This window comes from Hypanus sabinus, unplaced genomic scaffold (assembly GCF_030144855.1).
Source record: "Hypanus sabinus isolate sHypSab1 unplaced genomic scaffold, sHypSab1.hap1 scaffold_303, whole genome shotgun sequence".
In the NCBI taxonomy this organism is placed as follows: domain Eukaryota; kingdom Metazoa; phylum Chordata; class Chondrichthyes; order Myliobatiformes; family Dasyatidae; genus Hypanus; species Hypanus sabinus.
This window is the reverse complement of record NW_026781186.1, coordinates 82,844-90,446: the sequence shown is the minus strand read 5'-3', so window position 1 is coordinate 90,446 and position 7,603 is coordinate 82,844.

Here is a 7,603-nt window from a genome sequence, read left to right as displayed (position 1 = left end):
TGGGCGGTGTAGAGGAATAATCACTCTGTGTCTGACCCAGTGAGTTTGTGACGGGACGGTGTGGAGGGAGATTCACTCTGTGTCTGACCCCGGGAGTGTTTGATTGGACCGTGTAGATGAATAATATCTCTGAGTCTGACCCCGGGAGTGTGTGTTGGGACGGTGTGGACGGAGATTAACTCTGTGTCTGACCCCGGGAGAGTGTGATGTGACCGTGTAGAGGAATAATCACTCTGTGTCTGACCTCGGGAGTGTGTGATGGGCCGGCGTGGAAGGAGATTCACTCTGTGTCTGACCCCGGGTGAGTTTGATGGGACCGTGTAGAGGAATAATCATTCTGAGTCTGACCCCGGGAGTGTTTGATGGGACCGTGTCGAGGAATAATCACTCTGTGTCCGACCCCGGGAGTGTTTGATGGGACCGTTTAGAGGAATAATCACTCTGTGTCTGATCATTGGAGTGTGTGATGGGACGGTGTGGAGGGAGATTCACTGTGTGTCTGACCCCGGGAGTGTGTGATGGGCGCTGTAGAGGAATAATCACTCTGTGTCTGACCCCGGGAGTGTGTGCTGGGACGATGTGGAGGGTGGTTCACTATGTGTCTGATCCCGGGAGTGTGTGATGGGCCGTGTAGAGGGAGATTCACTCTGTGTCTGACCCAGGGCGTGTGTGATGGGACAGTGTAGAGAAATAATCACTCTGTGTCTGACACCGGGAGTGTGTGATGGGACGGTGTGGAGGGAGATTCACTCTGTGTCTGTACCCGGGAGTGTTTGATGGGACCGAATAGAGGAATAATCACTCTGTGTCGGTCCCAGGGAGTGTGGGATGGGCCGGCGTTAAGGGAGATTCACTCTGTGTCTGACCCCGGGTGAGTTTGATGGGAAGGTGTAGAGGAATAATCACTCTGTGTCTGACCCCGGGAGAGTTTGATGGGACCGTGTAGAGGAATAATCTCTCTGTGTCTGACTGAGGGAGTGTGTGATGGGACGGTGTGGAGGGAGATTCACTGTGTGTCTGACCCCGGGAGTGTTTGATGGGCGGTGTAGAGGAATAATCACTGTGTGTCTGACCCCGGGAGTGTGTGCTGGGACGATGTGGAGGGTGGTTCATTATGTGTCTGATCCCGGGAGTGTGTGATGGGCCGTGTAGAGGGAGATTCACTCTGTGTCTGACCCAGGGCGTGTGTGATGGGACAGTGTAGAGAAATAATCACTCTGTGTCTGACCCCGGGATTGTGTGATGGGACGGTGTGGAGGGAGATTCACTCTCTGTCTGTACCCGGGAGTGTTTGATGGGACGGAATAGAGGAATAATCACTCTGTGTCTGACCCAGGGAGTGTGGGATGGGCCGGCGTTAAGGGAGATTCACTCTGTGTCTGACCCCGGGTGAGTTTGATGGGAAGGTGTAGAGGAATAATCACTCTGTGTCTGACCCCGGGAGTGTTTGATGGGACCGTGTGGAGGAATAATCACTCTGTGTCTGACCCCGGGTGAGTTTGATGGGAAGGTGTAGAGGAATAATCACTCTGTGTCTGACCCCGGGAGTGTTTGATGGGACCGTCTAGAGGAATAATCTCTCTGTGTCTGACCCTGGAGTGTGTGATTTGAGGGTGTGGAGGGAGATTAACTCTGTGTCTGACCCCGGGAGAGTGTGATGGGCGGTGTAGAGGAATAATCACTCTGTGTCTGACTGAGGGAGTTTGTGACGGGACGGTGTGGAGGGAGATTCACTCTGTGTCTGACCCCGGGAGTGTTTGATGGGAACGTGTAGAGGTATAATCACTCTGAGTCTGACCCCGGGAGTGTGTGTTGGGACGGGGTGGACGGAGGTTCACATTGTGTCTGACCACGGGAGTGTTTGATGTGACCGTGTAGAGGAATAATCACTCTGTGTCTGACCCCGGGAGTGTGTGATGGGCCGGCGTGGACGGAGATTCACTCTGTGTCTGACCCCGGGTGAGTTTGATGGGAAGGTGTAGAGGAATAATCACTCTGTGTCTGACCCAGGGAGAGTTTGATGGGACCCTGTAGAGGAATAATCTCTCTGTGTCTGACCCCGGGAGTGTGTGCTCTGACGGTGTGGAGGGAGTTTAACTCTGTGTCTGACCCCGGGAGAGTGTGATGGGCGGTGTAGAGGAATAATCACTCTGTGTCTGACCCAGGGAGTTTGTGACGGGACGGTGTGGAGGGAGATTCACTCTGTGTCTGACCCCGGGAGTATGTTTTGGGACGGTGTAGAGGAATAATCACTCTGTGTCTGACCCCGGGATTGTTTGATGGTACCGTGTAGCGGAATAATCACTATGTGTTGACCACGGGAGTGTGTGATGGGACGGTGTGGAGGGAGATTCACTGTGTGTCTGACCCCGGAAGTGTGTGATGGGCGGTGTAGAGGAATAATCACTCTGTGTCTGACCCCGGGAGTGTGTGCTGGGACGATGTGGAGGGTGGTTCACTATGTGTCTGATCCCGGGAGTGTGGGATGGGCCGGCGTTAAGGGAGATTCACTCTGTGTCTGACCCCGGGTGAGTTTGATGGGAAGGTGTAGAGGAATAATCACTCTGTGTCTGACCCCGGGAGAGTTTGATGGGACCGTGTAGAGGAATAATCTCTCTGTGTCTGACTGAGGGAGTGTGTGATGGGACGGTGTGGAGGGAGATTAACTCTGTGTCTGACCCCGGTAGAGTGTGATGGGCGGTGTAGAGGAATAATCACTCTGAGTCTGACCCCGGGAGTGTGTGTTGGGACGGTGTGGACGGAGGTTCACTTTGTGTCTGACCCCGGGAGTGTTTGATGTGACCGTGTAGAGGAATAATCACTCTGTGTCTGACCATTGGAGTGTGTGATGGGACGGTGTGGAGGGAGATTCACTGTGTGTCTGACCCCGGGAGTGTTTGATGGGCGGTGTAGAGGAATAATCACTGTGTGTCTGACCCCGGGAGTGTGTGCTGGGACGATGTGGAGGGTGGTTCATTATGTGTCTGATCCCGGGAGTGTGTGATGGGCCGTGTAGAGGGAGATTCACTCTGTGTCTGACCCAGGGCGTGTGTGATGGGACAGTGTAGAGAAATAATCACTCTGTGTCTGACCCCGGGATTGTGTGATGGGACGGTGTGGAGGGAGATTCACTCTCTGTCTGTACCCGGGAGTGTTTGATGGGACGGAATAGAGGAATAATCACTCTGTGTCTGACCCAGGGAGTGTGGGATGGGCCGGCGTTAAGGGAGATTCACTCTGTGTCTGACCCCGGGTGAGTTTGATGGGAAGGTGTAGAGGAATAATCACTCTGTGTCTGACCCCGGGAGTGTTTGATGGGACCGTGTGGAGGAATAATCACTCTGTGTCTGACCCCGGGTGAGTTTGATGGGAAGGTGTAGAGGAATAATCACTCTGTGTCTGACCCCGGGAGTGTTTGATGGGACCGTCTAGAGGAATAATCTCTCTGTGTCTGACCCTGGAGTGTGTGATTTGAGGGTGTGGAGGGAGATTAACTCTGTGTCTGACCCCGGGAGAGTGTGATGGGCGGTGTAGAGGAATAATCACTCTGTGTCTGACTGAGGGAGTTTGTGACGGGACGGTGTGGAGGGAGATTCACTCTGTGTCTGACCCCGGGAGTGTTTGATGGGAACGTGTAGAGGTATAATCACTCTGAGTCTGACCCCGGGAGTGTGTGTTGGGACGGGGTGGACGGAGGTTCACTTTGTGACTGACCACGGGAGTGTTTGATGTGACCGTGTAGAGGAATAATCACTCTGTGTCTGACCCCGGGAGTGTGTGATGGGCCGGCGTGGACGGAGATTCACTCTGTGTCTGACCCCGGGTGAGTTTGATGGGAAGGTGTAGAGGAATAATCACTCTGTGTCTGACCCAGGGAGAGTTTGATGGGACCCTGTAGAGGAATAATCTCTCTGTGTCTGACCCCGGGAGTGTGTGCTCTGACGGTGTGGAGGGAGTTTAACTCTGTGTCTGACCCCGGGAGAGTGTGATGGGCGGTGTAGAGGAATAATCACTCTGTGTCTGACCCAGGGAGTTTGTGACGGGACGGTGTGGAGGGAGATTCACTCTGTGTCTGACCCCGGGAGTATGTTTTGGGACGGTGTAGAGGAATAATCACTCTGTGTCTGACCCCGGGATTGTTTGATGGTACCGTGTAGCGGAATAATCACTATGTGTTGACCACGGGAGTGTGTGATGGGACGGCGTGGAGGGAGATTCACTCTGTGTCTGACCCCGGGAGTGTTTGATGGGACCGTTTAGAGGAATAATCACTGTCTGTCTGACCCACGGAGTGTTTGATGCTACCGTGTAGAGGAATAATCATTCTGAGTCTGACCCCGGGAGTGTGTGTTGGGACGGTGTGGACGGAGATTCACTTTGTGTCTGACCCCGGGAGTGTTTGATGGGACCGTGTACAGGAATAATCACTCTGTGTCTGACCGCCGGGAGTGTTTGATGGGACCGTGTAGAGGAATAATCACTCTGTGTCTGACCCCGGGCGTGATTGATGGGACCGTGTAGAGGAATAATCTCTCTGTGTCTGACCGCGGGAGTGTGTGATGGGACGGTGTGGAGGGACATTAACTCTGTGTCTGACCCCGGGAGAGTGTGATGGGCGGTGTAGAGGAATAATCACTCTGTGTCTGACCCAGTGAATTTGTGACGGGACGGTGTGGAGGGAGATTCACTCTGTGTCTGACCCCGGGAGTGTTTGATTGGACCGTGTAGATGAATAATATCTCTGAGTCTGACCCCGGGAGTGTGTGTTGGGACGGTGTGGACGGAGATTAACTCTGTGTCTGACCCCGGGAGAGTGTGATGTGACCGTGTAGAGGAATAATCACTCTGTGTCTGACCCCGGGAGTGTGTGATGGGCCGGCGTGGAAGGAGATTCACTCTGTGTCTGACCCCGGGTGAGTTTGATGGGACCGTGTAGAGGAATAATCATTCTGAGTCTGACCCCGGGAGTGTTTGATGGGACCGTGTCGAGGAATAATCACTCTGTGTCTGACCCCGGGAGTGTTTGATGGGACCGTTTAGAGGAATAATCACTCTGTGTCTGATCATTGGAGTGTGTGATGGGACGGTGTGGAGGGAGATTCACTGTCTGTCTGACCCCGGGAGTGTGTGATGGGCGCTGCAGAGGAATAATCACTCTGTGTCTGACCCCGGGAGTGTGTGCTGGGACGATGTGGAGGGTGGTTCACTATGTGTCTGATCCCGGGAGTGTGTGATGGGCCGTGTAGAGGGAGATTCACTCTGTGTCTGACCCAGGGCGTGTGTGATGGGACAGTGAAGAGAAATAATCACTCTGTGTCTGACACCGGGAGTGTGTGATGGGACGGTGTGGAGGGAGATTCACTCTGTGTCTGTACCCGGGAGTGTTTGATGGGACCGAATAGAGGAATAATCACTCTGTGTCGGTCCCAGGGAGTGTGGGATGGGCCGGCGTTAAGGGAGATTCACTCTGTGTCTGACCCCGGGTGAGTTTGATGGGAAGGTGTAGAGGAATAATCACTCTGTGTCTGACCCCGGGAGTGTTTGATGGGACCGTGTAGAGGAATAATCTCTCTGTGTCTGACTGAGGGAGTGTGTGATGGGACGGTGTGGAGGGAGATTAACTCTGTGTCTGACCCCGGGAGAGTGTGATGGGCGGTGTAGAGGAATAATCACTCTGAGTCTGACCCCGGGAGTGTGTGTTGGGACGGTGTGGACGGAGGTTCACTTTGTGTCTGACCCCGGGAGTGTTTGATGTGACCGTGTAGAGGAATAATCACTCTGTGTCTGACCCCAGGAGTGTGTGATGGGCCTGCGTGGAGGGTGATTCACTCTGTGTCTGACCCCGGGTGAGTTTGATGGGAAGGTGTAGAGGAATAATCACTCCGTGTCTGACCCAGGGAGAGTTTTATGGGACCCTGTAGAGGAATAATCTCTCTGTGTCTGACCCCGGGAGTGTGTGTTCGGACGGTGTGGAGGGGGATTAACTCTGTGTCTGACCCCGGGAGAGTGTGATGGGCGGTGTAAAGGAATAATCACTCTGTGTCTGACCCAGGGAGTTTGTGACGGGACGGTGTCGAGGGAGATTCACTCTGTGTCTGACCCCGGGAGTGTTTGATGGGACCGTGTAGAGGAATAATCACTCTGAGTCTGACCCCGGGAGTGTGTGTTGGGACGGTGTAGAGGAATAATCACTCTGTGTCTGACCCCGGGATTGTTTGATGTTACCGTGTAGCGGAATAGTCACTATGTGTTGACCCCGGGAGTGTGTGATGGGACGGCGTGGAGGGAGATTCACTTTGTGTCTGACCCCGGGTGTGTTTGATGGGACCGTGTACAGGAATAATCACTCTGTGTCTGACCGCCGGGAGTGTTTGATGGGACCGTGTAGAGGAATAATCACTCTGTCTGACACACGGAGTGTTTGATGCTACCGTGTAGAGGAATAATCATTCTGAGTCTGACCCCGGGAGTGTGTGTTGGGACGGTGTGGACGGAGATTCACTTTGTGTCTGACCCCGGGAGTGTTTGATGGGACCGTGTACAGGAATAATCACTCTGTGTCTGACCGCCGGGAGTGTTTGATGGGACCGTGTAGAGGAATAATCACTCTGTGTCTGACCCCGGGAGTGTTTGATGGGACCGCTTAGAGGAATAATCACTCTGTGTCTGACCATTGGAGTGTGTGATGGGACGGTGTGGAGGGAGATTCACTGTGTGTCTGACCCCGGGAGTGTGTGATGGGCGCTGTAGAGGAATAATCTCTCTGTGTCTGACCCCGGGAGTGTGTGTTGGGATGGTGTGGACGGAGATTCACTTTGTGTCTGACCCCGGGAGTGTTTGATGGGACCGTGTACAGGAATAATCACTCTGTGACTGACCGCCTGGAGTGTTTGATGGGACCGTGTAGAGGAATAATCACTCTGTGTCTGACCCCGGGAGTGTTTGATGGGACCGTTTAGAGGAATAATCACTCTGTGTCTGACCATTGGAGTGTGTGATGGGACGGTGTGGAGGGAGATTCACTGTGTGTCTGACCCCGGGAGTGAGTGATGGGCCGTGTAGAGGGAGATTCACTCTGTGTCTGATCCAGGGCGTGTGAGATGGGACAGTGTAGAGAAATAATCACTCTGTGTCTGACCCCGGGACTGTGTGATGGGACGGTGTGGAGGGAGTTTCACTCTGTGTCTGAACCCGGGAGTGTTTGATGGGACCGAGTAGAGGAATAATCACTCTGTGTCTGACCCAGGGAGTGTGTGATGGGCCGGCGTTAAGGGAGATTCACTCTGTGTCTGACCCCGGGTGAGTTTTACGGGAAGGTGTAGAGGAATAATCACTCTGTGTCTGACCCCGGGAGTGTTTGTTGGGACCGTGTAGAGGAATAATCACTCTGTGTCTGACCCCGCGAGTGTGTGATGGGCCGGCGTGGAGGAAGATTCACTCTGTGTCTGACCCCGGGTGAGTTTGATGGGAAGGTGTAGAGGAATAATCACTCTGTTTCTGACCCAGTCAGAGTTTGATGGGACCGTGTAGAGGAATAATCACTCTGTGTCTGACCCAGTCAGAGTTTGATGGGACCGTGTAGAGGAATAATCTCTCTGTGTCT